The sequence below is a fragment of the Cygnus atratus genome, chromosome 17 (genome assembly GCF_013377495.2).
Source record: "Cygnus atratus isolate AKBS03 ecotype Queensland, Australia chromosome 17, CAtr_DNAZoo_HiC_assembly, whole genome shotgun sequence".
NCBI classification, from domain to species: Eukaryota; Metazoa; Chordata; class Aves; order Anseriformes; family Anatidae; genus Cygnus; species Cygnus atratus.
Window position 1 is genome coordinate 5,883,386 of NC_066378.1, and position 17,284 is coordinate 5,900,669.

Genomic DNA, 17,284 nt, shown 5'->3' on the forward strand with positions numbered 1-17,284 from the left:
TGCTAGATTATGCAATGAATTCAGAATGCAATTCCCACTCTAAGCAGTACGTATGCCAGGCCCCACCCAGACTTGCACAATTGTCCAGCCCAATTTCAAGATATTTCGCAGAACTATTTGTAAAACAATTTCCATACTGATGAACCTGTTTTCACTTTCCAGCTTAAACTCTGTTGTAGAATTCCTATGTATCAGCAAATCCTTTAAAAGAAACTGCCAGTATCTGCAAACTTGAAGTGCCTGCTGCTACAGCATTACTACCTACTTGCCATCGTCACACTGTCAGTCCTAATTAGCATCATAAAAAGTACAATTTTTGTCAATGCTTTTTTATTTTCTTTTAAGTATCAATTCCATCCATCAAATGCCAGAACCTAATAATTCAGCTTAATTTTGTGTTCCTCACTATATTTTGCAGGGAAAACCTGTCTATACAAACGGTGAACAACTCCAAGCTTGTTTGCAGACTGCAGATCTGCGAATCACTACGAGCATCGATGCGCTCACCTTCACACCAGACCATCACCGTGCAACTGCCTTCACGACGGTGGTTCTCAATACTCCACTGCTCTTGGTAACGTCAGTTAAGCCATGACTAGAGAACTAGTACATCTTATTAAAAATAAAAATCAAAGAAGGGTTTATAAAGTAATGCACACCCAGCCCTGGTTTTGAACGAATGAAGTAGGTAACTGTTTTTATCGATGGGGGAAAAGGAACCTCTAAGAAATTTACAATATAGATGCACGTTCTCTCATCCACAGTTTACAGCTTAAGAGAAGAAGCTCTATTGCAATTGTTACCTTCCCAAAACGCACGTCTAAACTAAATCAAGGCAGAAGTTACATTTAAGTTTCTGGCCAACACAGCCATGCAAAATAAGATAAGTGATCACCCGCTGTCAACCAAAGCCATACCCACGTACCTGATAATTAGTATAGGATATTGCTAACAGGCTTATTGTTTGATAGTAGACTCAAATCCACTTCTTTTGAAGACACCCATACATTAAAACAGCATTTAACAGTACCTGTTTCTCTCCAAATCCCAGACTTGCTCTTCTAGAAGAATAGAAGCGGACACATGCTCTTAGTACACCACCTACTCAGAGCAAACACGCAGGTCACCAAAGCACAAAGAGCCCAAGCAGACCTGCCTGACTGCTCCTGGAAGCAGCACGCGACAGCAGAACGAGGAGCGCTCTGACCCAGTTAAGAGTTTTATTCAATCCAAACAGCTGATAGCAAAGAGCACAGTGGAAATATTAAAAACAAGCAAAATAAATAAAAAAAATAAAACCAAGAAACCGCCAACACCCCACACACCAGCAGCTTAGGTCACACATGATGACTTTTTTCCCCCCAAATAAAACCCAAAGTAATTTATTTAGCCCAAAGAAGGGAAGAAAGTTTGTGATTATGGGAATAAAAGGTCCGCTTGCCCAATGTAGCAAGAAAAAAATAAAACTAAAGCTATAAAAAAATACAGCTAAAGTTGAAAATTAAACTCAAATTTCCAGTTCACAGGAAAGCATCAACTCAATAAATCATCGCAGCTTGTTTTTTTTTTTTAAACCACATTTGCAAAGCATCAGCGTGAAGCATAAAGTTCCTTAAGAATTTTATGCCATTCCAAGTACAGAATTTACACCGGAGCCTCTGGTAGATGTTTTCACAGACGAGAGGCTGCTTTCAGCCCAGCTACAGGTTTCCATTACACCTTCCTCCAACAACGGCAAAATGCAATTCAATACTTCAAATGAACCCTTTTAACTTGCTTGTTGCCCAATTTCGATGGAAGTCACACACAGCTGAGAAGAAAGCTGCTCTGCAGCCCCACCTTTTGCAGACAGCACCCAGGAAAGCATGTGGGAAAGCCTGCGAAGTGTACTTCATGTCTGTCTTCAGTTCCATATGCACTATTTTAGGTACGATTACATACAACAGGTTCAAATAAGCAAATAGCCCCATCCCCGTATTACTGTCACTAAAAACTGCCAGTTATGTGCCATAATGTGGCTGCTCCCTGCATTACAGGCACTCCTCTGTGAAGAAGGTGTATACACGGGGGGGACACAAAACACATTTATTAAACACTGCTCGGGTTAACCAGCTGGGCATTTGGTCCCGACGGAAACCACGCCACGTCAGGTTCACATGTTATTCAGCAGTGAGGAGCAGGAGCTGCTGGGTGATTCTGCTGCACAGAGAACAGTGACACTAAAAGGCATGGTGCAAAACCCAGTCTCCAGATGCTGAAAACACCGCCAGTAATGCTTCCTGAGCTATCCTAGCCCTGAGCCCACACCTCCCTGCATTATCGAACTGCTTTATTCATTGTGCAGTGTCTGGAAGAGTTTCAGCTTAATTGTTCTGCTTCTATTTGCTGCCCATCGTGTTTTAGCATGAAAGACAAACAACACACAACCACCTGAGGAAACCTACCCACCTCTCCCACCTGAACTCCCCAGAGGGGGCTGCACTCAGATGGGACGTCCCTGGTGACCTACTTCTGTGCCCACATCCATATTCTTGCCCACACTGATGGTAACTTACAGCAAGAGGATGAGGAAGAAAAGCATCTCAAACTACCAGCTCCTCTCCCCCGCTCCAAAACAGCAACAAAGCAGCACTGCACACACCTATTTGCTGCCAGCTATTAAAGCAGAAAGATTTTTGGTTAGGAAATATGCAATGCAGTAAGTTTGGCTACCATCAGGCACCTGTTGCAGCACAGGCACAAACACATCACGCAGTGGTCAACGACTGGCCACAAGTCAAAAACTGGAAACACAACTACCTCCTGTGCTCACATACGACATGGTGAGTTAAATCAGCAGAATTAGGATCCACATAGGAGCTTCTAGCATAAAAGGGTACTTTTTCTTGTAAGGATCAAACAGTCTTTTCTATGGTGCAGCACAACATTTAGTATACAAGTCTCACTTTAGAGCAAATGTATCTATTTATTGGGATGAATGGAAGCAAGCAAACAATTGAAACAGCAACAGTTGTAGCTCTTTACATGGCATAAATTTACAAAACATTACAAAGTTCAAGGGTGCGAGAATGCGAAAACACTTCAAGCAGCGAGGTGTTGTTATAAGTCTTCTTCACCACCTCAAAGCACTTCTAGAATGCTAACCCTCAATCTTGCCAACTACTGCATCCTTCTGTCAGTGCTTAAAACAACGTGCAGGAAAATGACACAGCTGGCCAAAGGCTGCCACCTAAGAGATGAGCCTGAGAGCAGGGGCCAGCTCTCCTGGATGCTGCTCCCCCTCCAGCACCCCGCACCCTGCCAGCCCACCAGCATGCTCCTACCTGAACACACATCTGCCTTTCAGAAATATCGTCCACTAACCATGTATTCTCTGGCAACAGTTCCCCTGTTCTCTCTAGCAGCACCTAAGAGCTACAAATTGGCCAACGGGAGCAAGAAACAAAGAACTCCTTAGCTTTACAAAAAGAGAAAAAGAAAAATCAGTCAGACTTTGTATCAGTTCTACAAGCTTAACATATAGCACAATATTAAGCTTATTGTCCAGTAAAAGCCAAAAAAACAATATTGATTTCATGGGACGCATCATTAGATAACATAATCCACCCACAGGAGTCGCTCACCTGAAAGCAGCTTTGCCAAAGCTAGTGGCAGATCTGTAATTCGAAATTTAAAACAAAACTTACAACACAGTTGGAAACTTAATCAAACACCAGAAATGCCAAGCAAGATTATAAATAAATTTAAACAGTGCCATATAAACAAGTCTCCATCTCCTTTAGCTGCCAAGTATTTTTTCTAAGTTAGGCACTAACAAAATCAACAAGATTTTTGACTAATATAAGAATCCAGGTTTTATAGGGGGGAAAAAAGTTTTCAAAGTGGTTGTTTACATTGCCACAGAAAGCTTTTGTTCCAGCGAAGATTTCCACAATGCCATGTCTAACGCCAGATGTTTCACTGCACCCATCATGTAGTTCAACACAGGGTTCAATGAGCTTCCTCCCCCCTGCTTTTATGGCACGCTAATTTCCAGATTTTCTGCTACGCACTCAAAATGGTCATTTACACATTATCTTCAACCAGGAAGACTGCATGACAGATGGATAAAACAGCCACCCGCACGTTTTAACTTCCAGCAGTTTCGCAGGTTTCATAAAACAAACACCTTGCCTCCATTACAAAATGATCCAGGAAGCCCTCCTAGGTTTAATCATCTCATTTAATCTTTCTGAATAATTGAGGATGCTTCCCTTCTGAGGCCCGTACACGTGCAAGTCACAGCACAGTGATCCTGCAGCAGACACACACGTGGAGTTGGTAAGCGTGCTGCCCTGGGTGCTACACTAAGTGCAACCTCTATTTCCTATATATTCCTATATATATTTCATTGTATTTCATTTCAAGCCTTTCAGAGGTGAGTTTGGAAAAGGACACCACTTATTTTCTTTGAAACTGGAACTAATTTCCTGCTTATCTTTCCCCTTTTTCATGCAAAGGGCACAGGGATAATTAGTTCCTCAAAAGAAATGTTGTAATTGAAAGCAAGGCTGAGAGGATCCATATCCAGTACCTGTGACCACTTCTCAGCACAGTAAATCTCATTTAGAGTTTCCAATATCAAATCAAGACTGTAACAGCCACAAGAAACAAAGTGTTGATTCAATACAAGTCCACCTTGCTAGGGCAGTTTTCTGAATGAATTTGATGATCTCGCTTTGAAAGAGCAAGCTTCTGACCAAATCAGATGTCTGTCCACGTTAACGTTAAGCCAGACCAGCTACGGGTTGCTCCCTGGAACCAGAAAAAAAAAAAAAAACACGTACTCCAATGAATGCAGCAGAAATACAGTTGTACAGCTCTAGCATCAGTTAACGTGGGGGCATCTGCCCACCAAGCTCATACACTTCATTTACTTCGCTCCTACAGAAGACTCCTTCTGATCACACTTGGATTGCAGGTGCTTTGTCGGCAGCAGCAGAACTACTTTCAGGCCCATGCTAGCAGAGGCTGCCAGGCTGCCCTGCAAACAGGGCTGGGACCCTCACCAGACTGCTGTAAGAAAAGCCTTTGTCACTGAGATCACTGCTCTGCCCCACGACGAGCTGCGCCAGGGCATGGCGCGGAGGTATCAGAAGCAACAGAGGTGGCAGTAGGTCTTTGCAAGGGGCAAAGCCCACCAAGCTCTGAAAACTTCTGCCAAGTGACACAAGCCAGTTACCCACAGACCTTTCTGGTCTACAAGCACTATTTACCCATCAAAACACTTCTGAGAAAACAAGCTAGGGTGACAGAGCGTTCAATACTGCCTTACAGGTTTATTTACTCTTCCTCAACTGAAGACAAAGATATAAAAGGAACTCAGCCCAATGAAATTCTACATCCAATAAAAGTGCCAGAGGCTCCATCTCAGGTGTATATATAATAAACATCTCCCATAAAGCACTATGTGAACACATCAAAGTTCTCAAAATCCACATTTCAACCTTATATTTCCAAGACCCTGATGTTTACCATCTACAGGACCCAGTGAAAAAACAGAACACTTGAAAGCAAAATCTCCTAAGCCAGAAAGGTATCACTGACACATGTCCCTTACTTTTGGACCACACATTCCTAACTCCAGTACATAAACAAGTGGGACAGCACGCTGAGTTTGCAATTTAAGTCAATATATGCATGAAACCCTAGAGCTGGGGAGCTACAGCTCTGAACCAAAGCCTATAAAATACAAGACCCATTCCAGCAGAGAGCTTTGATACAGAGATTAAATTTAGTGACTGCAGTCACTGACAATGGAGGTCTGAGTTCTTCTAGTCACAATGACTTAACTTCTCTTTAATAAAGAGATTCATCAGTCAGTGAAGTCTGATACATTAAGATACTCTTGGTAGCTAACATTACTGATGCGTGTTAGCTTTTAGTGTTTACACAGCTAGCCTAGATTTGAATCTATTTCTGTTTTTAAGACAAATAAATGGCACTTTTCATCTCCTATGTTAATTATTTGTTCTTGTCTGCTGAGCCTCACTTGTATGGAAATCAAAATTTGATTAAATGCACAAAACCAGCATTTAATGTTATTTCAATTATAAACTATTACTGTAACTGAAATGCATGAAATGGAAAAGAAACTTCTGCACAAAGCCACGTACTTCCAACTTTTAATGAACACTGCAAGTTGCGTGCGTACCTTGTTTACTTCGCTTATTTCGTTCAGATTTCTCAAGACAGGATCTGGTAGATCCTCTGGCATAGCATTTATTTACAAACTGAAGGAAAACAAAAACAATTCCTGCTTTCGCAATGTAAGAGTTGCTCATCATATCGAACCGGATGAATCAACCTGTAAGAGAATATTCTGTTCAGATGTGAAGAGGCAATTACTGTTATCAAAAGCTGATTAAGCATTAACAAAAACACCAACTACAAGTGCTCAGGCCAGTAACTCTTCTTATTCAGATTGTGCTTTGCCCATCAGGTCGTGCTCATATTTTATTACGATAAACCTACACGCTTAGGTTAAGACCTGTACCTACATGTTCCACTATGGTTTCAATTCTAACACATTTAAGAATGAATGTATTGAAAGTTAAAAAGGTTTTTTTCTTAAATCACTGATTCTATGTATCCTGACCCACAGTACACCGTATGAGCGTGATTAGATCCTAGTATCTTCAGCAAGGAGCCTAACCCCCTGAGTCCTGAACCCCTGGAGATTTTACCCAACACCAGTGCTCAATAAACGCCTGCAAACAAGTATCAGAAACAAACAAAAGCACACTCCCTAAGCATCTTCATCACAACAACACATACAGCCCCAGAGCTAATATTTATGCTCAGGAGGAAGCATAATATAACCAGTACTTCTCTAGATCGGTATTTACTGAAGCAAGAGAAACCTAAAATATTCTTGACAATTCCAGCACAATACCAGAACGGTTCTCTTCATTTAATTCTCACTGGAGGCATGAAGCAAACAAAAAACCCCTCTCCTTAAACCAGTCCGCTGCACTTGAAAAGCAGTTTTCTTGACTGGGGCTTCTCTTGGACCCACACCAAAAGTTCACTGGAGCAGGTACCGAATCTGGTACAAAAATGCTTGCTGAAAGCGTGCCAGCACATAAAGAGCCCGACAGCAGCCTGGATGCGATGGCTTGTGGCGGTGAGAAATCACTCGCTGAAGGAGAGCTTTTAATGACAGAAGCAAGGCAAACTGCACTTGAGGATGCTCCGACATGCAATCCCTGAACAGTTTTGCTCGTTTTTTTAACTTGTCTTTGAGGTACTGAGCACCCACAATCCCATGCAGACTGCTCTCAGAAAATGAAGTTGTACCTAAATGGTATTTCCTCTCAGCTACAGATCAGAGAAATTTTCCCTACCCATTCGTCCTATGGCAGGTTTCTTAATGTCACCTGGCAAATCTTACTTCCATTACTTGTCTTTAAATTCACCCCTACACTACCCCTCAGCGTGGCAGGGTACATACAGGACTTTATAACAAAGCTGCAGTAGGAAAAAGCAAAGTATGATAACAGAGTATGATAACAGCACCTTATTTTCAGAGAAGAAAATTGTTTGTGAAGCTCACAAGTCACCATCAGACAATTATTCATGCCATAGATGAAACTATAGAACAAAGTTTCTCAGTAAAATTATTTCTGTTGACTGTTTTTCAAATTAAAAGCCTACAGAAGCACAGAGTGCTGCACCTCTATCAGCTCCACAGAAGATGCAACGCTCAGCCATTTCACCCATGCTACTGAAATTGTGCCTCGGCATGACCATCGGGTCACGCAGCTTTGGTTTGTCATGGCCTAAGTGTGTTCAGGAGTACGAACACCCAACTGGGCGCAGCACACAGCCCAGGGAACCAACAGTGCCCTGTGCTATACATACAGAGCCAAACACAGCTAGTACCTCCTCTCAGTTCCAGCACCCCAAAACTAGAGACTATACCCTTATTTGTCCCTACAAAATGGTATTATAAATTCAAAAGTAAGTATATGTTATAGGCATTTGATTTTTCTGCATGACCTCAGCATGCAGTTTCATGAACTAAAACTGTGACAGCACTCCAGCTGAAAACTGTGAAGCCTAATGAATAACCCTAATGACCATTCTGTACTACTCAGTGCTCTGTCATAGTAAGTTATGCTGAATGACCCTAAAGATCCATCAAAAGATTTTATATCGCGTTCAGGCACATTAGCAGGCTACTTCCCCTCGTCCCCCCCCCCCTCTCTTTGATAACATACCTACACCCTGCATGAGCTTGGAACTGACCCAGTTTCTTCTTGCTCACAAGTGTCATTCACTCCAATTCATTGTCTGCTCTTTGTCTGCAGGGTAGATTCAATGCCAGAAAGGATTTTAAAAAAAGAAAAAAAAAAAACACACACACACACACCCCACAACCTTAGGCAGTGTGAGAGACCCGGCACTCAGCCAAAGCAACAACATCAGAGCTTCTTGAATGGGAACCCTGGCTGTGATTTCCTAGGTCTTAGAAAATACAGACTTTGTGTTTCATCACTGTGGCCACTTACTTATTCCTAAGATTGAAAAAGAAAAAAAAAAAAATCTAGTTCCCAATTCCCCAGTACTGCTAAAACCAAACAGCAAAACCAAATTTGCTATTTGAACTGAGCTGAAAGACTGAACTATGCAATGCAGCACTATCGACTGAAAAACATTTTATTTTCCTAACAGTGAGGGTAGCAGCTAAGCAACAGGTTGGCTTGCTTTTTTTCCCTAAAAAACTGCAATATTATGATAATAAGTAGATAGGCAGAAGGGAAGAGCAAAATGCAGCACTGACACAAGAAAGCTTTCAATACAAAGCCAAAGCCACAGGTACTCAAGAAACCTTTCATATGGCCCAGAATTAAAGCCTACATTTCCACTACGCTAACAACCTTGTTCAGGACTTGTGATGTGTATGTAAAACCTGAGGTGGGACTTTAGGTTTTAGTACAAAAGAGACCTAAACCCATGCAGCCCCAAATTTTTGCCCCTTTCCACTGCGGTGGCAGGTGAGTTTCCTACAGCAGAGGAAGTTTAGGGACGTGGGAAATGAGCCCACTGGAGTCCAGCTTTCTTGAGCCCCCATTACTTAGGAACCACGCTCATGTACATTCAGAACACAGCGCTATGCCTCACACAAAACTTAAATACAGTCACATACGACACATTAATTTGCCTGACAAATGCAGCAACAGACAAAAAAATCCATTAGAAAGATACCAGTAGTGAAATGCTCAACAATTCATCAATTCTGTTAAAGAAAAAAGCACCATAAAAAACTGACTTTGCCCCTTACAGTCCACACCCTCAGGTCAGGACAGATTATCCCACGTACACCACAAATACTTAAACCAACGTGGCTATTTGGGTGCCTTGGCTTAGCTACGTCCTGGTTCCATCCCCAGTCCTCACACCTCAAAGCCTCAACTTCTGAAAACAGATTTTATGCCAAGATCCTCATATTGCCATGCATCTAAATACTTTAAAATCTTGTATTTATGTACATGGACCCTTCTTGGACATTTTCATTTTTTTTTTTTTCCACAAAGCTGGGGTTATTCTGAACAAGGAAAAAGCATCATGTCCCCAGCTTTGCCTTCAAAAGCTTGGCAGCATTACCCGCACCTCTTTCCTCACAGAAGACATCCGGACTGCTCCTCCACCGGTGCGACCTCCAGCATGCCCAGAGCCACCTGGGACTGGAAAACCACACAGCAGAGCCAGCAGCCCCCGAAGGAGCAGGCTGGTGATCAGAGGTATTTGCATACAAGCACCATTCTTTGACAGTCTGTGCAGATGATGCTTGCTGGAACGCCCCTCAAAAGAGATCTAGGAAATCTCCTGACAAAAGCAATCCAGACAGCACTGCTATATCTTATAACCTGGTAGGTGCCCACCTAAAACTACCCAAAAAAATTCTAAACATGTTAGAGTAGCTCCTCTCCTCCTCCAAACAACCATATCCTCAGGGTTAGAAAAGTACACATGCTATCATGCCATTCTGGAGTAACAGCTAAGGTACAATATTTGTTCTTACGCAAAGCTTTGTTTCCACTTATGAAGGATCACCAGGGAAAGAGTATTCCCCATGACCAAATAAACTGTAGGCCTAAAAAAAATAGTAAGAAAACAACAGTTACTCTACAGAGACAAGTTTTCCATAGAGGAGAGGAAAACTTAAATCCAAAGTTTTACATGAACTACATGAGTATTTTCTTTACGTCAGGTTTCAACAAGAAGAGTACTCAGTTCTTGAATTGCTGTTATCGTGTTTCATCTATCAGAGCAATCAAGGCTAATTTGTAGCCACCATTAAACTGAAAGTAGGAATTGCCAGATTTCAGGAGTATTAGGAAGCAGTCCCGTTTACTTCCAACAAGACAACACATGTTTCTACTTTGCAGGAAAACGGAAGAGCTAATGTCACAACATCTTTTTTCAGTACAGGATTCAGAAGGTTTTAAACATATCCTTCAACTTTCAATCCAAACAAATTCAATGAAAGTGCACAATTTAAGGTCAAGCGCGTACTTAGAATACCTCGCTGCGATAGTCTTTAATGCCAAGCAAATAGGTAACAAAATTCTACCTATGAAGTCAGGTATTTTTAATCACACTGTTCTCCAAAAACTAACCCCATTTCTTAATTTTAAAACCAAATGATCATGGAAAAAGCTCCTTCCAGGGCCCTAAAGGTCATGGTCTTAAACAAGAATTTAAGAATTAAGGGAGACAGGAAACTGCCCAGCAGGGTAAGTGCACCACAGAAGCATTTGGACAATGCTCTCAGACACATGGTCTGATTTTTGGGTGGTCCTGTGCACAGCCAGGAGTTGGACTCGATGGTCCTCGAGGGTCCCTTCCAACATGGGATATTCTATGATCCTATGATCTATATGCACGAGCACTATTCAAATGCAGCCCACACTAAAAAAGCTTTTGCTCCTGCTTTATTTTTTCCCTTCACATCTTGCACCAGACTTGAGGAGCAAGTGCCCAGAACACTTGAAAGCAAAAATTTGATACACAGAAACATTCTGATCTCAGATACTGAAAACACATTTTATCCTTTGCAAAGTAGCTGGTGCAGAAGCTGTCATGTACTGGAGCAAATGGCTCGTGCCTTGAATAGCATTCCAGCGCTCCGGCAGAGCCGAACACGACAGGAATGCAGCCAGTGCTAGCCCCTGGTGCGTGTCTGCGGTGTGAAAGACCGTGTGCTGCTTTACTCCGCAGTCAAAGTACCTGGAGAAGAGTTTCATACATCAAAACCCTCAGCATCCATCAGAAGTCAGCAAACAGAAGTGCAATGCGTTCACAAAGAGCCGCCCGCGCTGTTCAGAGCAGCGGATCGCTCCCCACGCCTTCTGCCTGCTGTCGCACTGCCAGCGTCCTGCAGCTCCTCGACCTGCTTCCATTATGCAAACGTGTCAGGTACCGCAGCACAGAACTTCGGCTTTGCCATTTTTTAGCTCCCACATCAACAGAAAAATTACTCACATCCCATCCTCTTATGCTTAGAAAGCCACAGATGAGCACTTACACAATGCAGCATCCTTGGGCGATTTCTCTCTGCTCTACCACCAGAACTGGGGGGGTGCTTCTGAATAAGTCTTTGCACTTGGCTGCCACTGCTGCAAGATTCCCAGTTTATCCAGCTTTTCATCATTCATTCCGAGATCTCAGTAATGCAGTACCTTTGTGTTACTGCACTTTAGTCCGTAAAGAGCAATTTAGGTGTAACAATTTTACAAATTCAGAAATAAAACAACTGCAGTTTTAACTAGTCCTAGAATAAAAAAAGTTGTAACGTGTTTTACAAGTGTGGCATACACGAGGCAAAGTGCACAAACTCAAACCAAGCAGGCATCAGAAGCTGGACGATTTGTTTTTTTGTTTGTTTTTAAAACGTACAGAACAAAACACGTCGCTCTTAAGGCAGAAGAAATCCTTTCTACTCAAATCGCTAACAAAATATGAGCACAGACAAAGCAAATCCATACATATAAACGCTGCAGGACAACACTCACCCAGAGCTGCATAAAATCCCTCCCTGCTGCCCGTGCCAAGGCCGTGCTCAGCTCCAGCCCCCCGGCTGCCCGCTCCCACGCGCAGACCCGAGTCAAAACGCAGCCCTGGGGACACTTTGGCACTTCAATCACAGCACCCAGGCTGCCGCAGGGAAACACAGCTGCGGCCAGGACAGAGACTGCTCATCCCTCTGCAAGAAATGGCACTTCATGCCTTTTTTTTTTTAAACCAGCTTTGGTCCCCACATAGCCTCACCGTGCACCCCAAGTAATTTGGCCCAAAGAGGGAGAGGTACAAAGAAGCATAGCCCAGGAGGAATATATGAAGGAGAGGATACAACACAGGAAATAGAGCTAATAAATTAAAGTACAACAAGAAGAAAATTGGTAAGTTAAAGCCCAAAAGCAGGGAAAACCTAAGTGCAGTTGAAGAGTCACATAACTCACCCAGAGCTGAACCCACCTTTCTGTGCACAAAGCTGGCTGACGGCTGTCAGGCTCCAATCAATAAACAGTGGAAACTAAATTTACAGTTAGATCAACCAAGTTTAATTTTAATTAACTAGGAAGCTGAACATTATGCTGTTTAGCTACTGTTAATGAGGCAACTATCAATTCCCATTAAGCTTAAGAAAATTTGTATTTCTCAATAACCTAATCAGTAGGCAAACGCTGACAACAACCTCCTTAGGAGCTCCGTATAACCAACATCATTAAGATGCTGTTATCAAACACAGCACCAGCAGGCTGACCCTCTAGCACAAAGATAACACTGAAAGTTTCATGGGAAACCACACCGTGCCAGAGGGTTTGACAGTTTGGGGAACATGGATTAAAGGTTAATCCTGAACTCGCGTTTTCAAGCAACTCAGTCGCTGAGTTGTTTGAAAACTCACTCGCTACAGCTCATCAGTGACTTAACCAAATGATGCAGATTTCTCCTCGATTCTCGGCAGGTTGTCCACAAACCGTACCATCAGTGCAACCATGCCAGGGGTTGTGTCTGACCCGCGGTGGTACCTAAACCCTCTGCGGAGAGGCAGGCAGGCAGGAGCAAGGACAGGAAGGACCATCACTGATTAAACACCGGTGGCCCTGGCACCAGGATGGGCTTGGGAAACTGGCAAACTGTTCTTTAAAACTGCCGCGCATCAGAGATACGTGTGCAGTACTGTATTTAGACAGGGATAATATGCTGCGACTGCAGGATGAGCAACAGATTGGCAAGTAGCTTTACCAAAGGAATCTGCTGTTCAGACTCTGTCACAGGAAATCATTAAAAATGTGCTAGACAGTTAGTTATCCTTTGGGAACTGCCTGTGCCGAGATTTTGTGTTGGGACGGTCGGGGGGACTGCCTCATCTCTCAGCACCCCTCCTGGCCACGAGGCTCTAGCAGCCCGCGCTACCACCCTCACTCACTGCGGGACACCAGGACACAAAGGAAGGCGTGCGGTTATCGCCACCCCCTCCGTTCCGTGCTCTATTGTGTGACACTCGGGAGCAGAATGGGAACTCCTGCTAGTCATGGCACAAGTTATTTATGTGCACCCCACAGAGTGAAATGAAACTTTATAAAAGTTGCAAGAAATCACATCTTAAAAAAAAACAACAGCAGAGACTTGGGCATTACCCAAAGACCAATTCTAGAGACAGCTACCACTCTTGCATTACAATTCAACATCAAAACCAGCCCTAAATTAATTCCAGGAGATGGAATAGTTCACTGAAGCCTCAGTGGGTTTTCTGACATTCACTGGGGGATTTCACATCTTTCGTTCTTAGTACCTGAAGCCCTTAACTCTTGGATCGAGCTGTGCCATTCCCCTGGCACTAGAGGAACACAGGGCACTCTGACAGCCAGAGAGGCTGCAGCAGCGGTCTGTGCTCTGCCACTCCTGTGCTCTGGCCTCATCTTTGTCTACTCCCGAATCTACCATGGGGACACAGAAGCCACATCTGTCAAAGTTCCCTTTCTGCCCCTGAGAACCCAACCCACACACACAAACTGCCCTCTCTCTACAAACTCCTTTCTCCTCCTTTACTCTGCAGCCACAGCTAGCAGCAAGCCCACTTGTGCCCCAAAGTTTGCTCAACCATTAACACCAGGAATTACCAGTCCTAAAACATCAGACCTGCTAACGAGGCCTGGTACTGCCTGCCTTGTCCCCACTACAATGGTAGCAGCTGCCAAGGAAGGGTTGTCAAATCCATCACCATCGCTTTGTAGCTTGTAACAACAGCAAACAGCAGAGCCCTGAAACACCAGGAAAAGAGAACGCTGATACATAACAGGAGGAGGGAAAAAACAATAACTGGCAGGCTGAAAAACAGAGGGCTTGGTGAGGGGGCAGGCCTACTTCCAGCAACACCGACTGAGGAGCAAAAAAAAAAAAAAAAATAGCTGTCTCACATCACGGAGCCCTCACCTGGGAATCCAGCTGAACACAGAGACAGGGACTACAAGAACCTGAAACAGAATAAATACCACTCACCACGGCTTTCTCTAAGGCCGAGGCAGTGAACAGAAAGCAAAATGAGGGCTTCCATTTGCTTGCTGATGAAATCTCTTCAGAGCAGAGGAAGGCTGTGCCTAGGTCACATTTAATGACTGAGTCCTCCGCTGAATTAACTAATGCAATATAATTAGTAAAAACCAGACAAATTCCGGCAGAGCATACCAGTTTTATTGTGGGTGTGTCCGGACTTCTATCCCCAGGAGCCGCGCTGTGTTTCAGCCCCACACCTACGGACCGAGCAGCAGCACCAGCACCGTGCTGGCGAGCCCCTGCGCACCGCCAGCCCCGCACGAGCCCCATGGCACATGAGATGTGCCAGCTTAAAGCCAAGGTTTTGGGGCCATGTAATGAGACGTCTTGCTCCGGCAAATTGTTCTGTACGTTGCCCATCAGATAAGTTGCGCCAAATTTTTTAGAAACAAAACTTAGGTCATGGAATTACTTCCTCCAGCCAGCTTTGAAGTGGAGAAAAAAAGCTGCAAGAAGGAGAACTCAATTGGCTTTTAGCTGCCTGGTAAATGCTCTAACAAGAGAGCCCAATGACCTACATTCACAAGCCTCTGTACTAAACCACTATTACAAAATCCAATATAAAGCCTGACCACGTTTAAGTGTTTTCCATTAGCAAGCAGCAGTATCTTGTTAGAGAAACATGAAAACAAGTTATTGTCATTAGCGATGATGATCTTAATTAATCCTCTAAACACTATTCTAAAATGTGCCGTCTGGATCATCTCAGACTGTTTAAGCTCCTAAGATTACACAAAGACCCCCAAACCTTTGCTTTTCAGTTGTGTGATGGGATGTTGACAGGAACTTCTTACACATCCTCAAACTGTACTACAGAACTGAATTCTTAATGATTTCAACCTCTGATGCTTTTTAGACAACTGACAGAAACGCACGAGTGTCTAAATCCAGTCTGGCACCGGTACAGTTCACTGCAATTCAGTTAAAACATCCCTGAAATACTTCTTTACCTAAAAGCAACAGCTCTCAGTTCAATAACCTGAAGCAGATGTTTTGAGGTGTCCTGGAAAAGATACTAAGCCAAACCCTACCACAGCGAAGAGCTCAAACATGCGTCTGAACACCAGATACAGTCAATTTAGTCAGTGTTTAACAGAAACATTACGGCAGTCTTTCCCTGTACACCCGTATAGTTGCAAAGGTCTGACACATTCAACTCCACATTAGCAACTTCCAAAGATAATGAATAATGCCAGCTAAGGAGAAATGCTCTACTAAAAAACAAAAAAGAACTTGCAGCAACGCATTATAAAGCGGACCAGTAGCCAAAATGGACAGTTGGTGGTCAAAACAGAAAGGGAAAGAAAAGGGAAAGAGAGACCCTGGGACAAACACGTCCAAGCTGAGATTCTCAAAGGCACAGAATTACCATTAAAAGCCCATGGGCTCAGAAAAATATAACTGCCCATGGTACCTTTAGGAATCTGCATCTCCACAGCTAGTGCTGATGATATACCTGATGTTAGTGATGGTAACAGTGCAAAACTGACTTTTCTAACCAAGACAGAAAAATCCACAAAGAAAGGAAATATAAATTAGTTTTTAATAAATTAGGAGAGAAACTATCTCACCCTAAACGCAGAAAAAATAGGTTCCTGTAAACTCACTGCCTTTCAACTCGCCTGAAAAGATACTACAGTTGAGGAGGCTTAAAAGAAGGTTTTATTTATCTGAAGAGCACAGCAAGAACACGGATACAAAGCTAGTGTCAAATTAACATGGAAGTACAAAGAGGTGCCTGATTCGCCGGGACTGAATTGTGAAGGGACTACACATTCATCTCCAAGTACATAAAACCTCCCATCACTCTGCAGCACTCATTTGATAGCTCCAAGTACAGATTTAAGTTAAGCAAGCTGCAGGCATCCTTTGTAAACCAGTAAGACAGTTGCTACAATACACAGGTTTAAAGAAGCAGGAAGAAAAACAAACACCACTAGGAAAAATAAATTCCAAGCGCTATTCTAACTCTTTGTGAAGAAGTCCGTGCACTTGCCCAGAAGAGACAAGGGAGACTTCACTACCATTATCGTTGTTTAAAATCGGAAATTTGGTTCTGCGCATCCTTGCACGAACCAGATTTTCCCTATTTGCACCTTTTATCTCAGGATAAACCCCAACACTATTTAATCTGCTAAACAGGTGATCTATTTGAGGTGGTAAGCAAAGCAAGTTAAAAGCAAACCTTGGCGGAGGGACACGAGGGTCACCTCAGAGAGATGACCCGAGCTCACGGCAGTCCCCAGGAGGAGGACAGGCATCACCACGGACAGCTCAAGCAGGGTGCTCCAGTAAACAGGATGGGCGAGGGCATCCCAGAAGGAATTTGGAAATTCCTCCAACAGCACTGAGTTCCAGATGCCATGCTGCACGTGGCTGCATTACTTCACACGAAGGTGAATTGAGGTTCGTACCTGACATATGGTTCCGTGCGTAACCGTGCGCGTACATATGGGACGACACATATGGCTCGAGCAAGGTTCAAGTGATGCATATGGAGAGGAATCCTAATGCTACAGGTTTCAAAGCTACTGTTGTACAACCTGAGAGGATGACAGTTGGGGTATGTTTACAAGCAGGATGCTTGTAACTGCCAGTGTAGCTACAAGACCACAGATCTCCAAAGCAGATATATTAGAGCAACAGTGAAAAAAAAACCATTCACCTTGAAGGAGCA

General features: G+C 43.4%; 1 protein-coding gene across 1 annotated transcript in view; it reads right to left on the reverse strand.

Annotated features, from left to right (window-relative positions):
* Positions 1 to 17,284, reverse strand: part of DGCR2 (DiGeorge syndrome critical region gene 2) — a 46,506-nt gene that overhangs the window by 27,448 nt on the left and 1,774 nt on the right. The window lies entirely within an intron of this gene.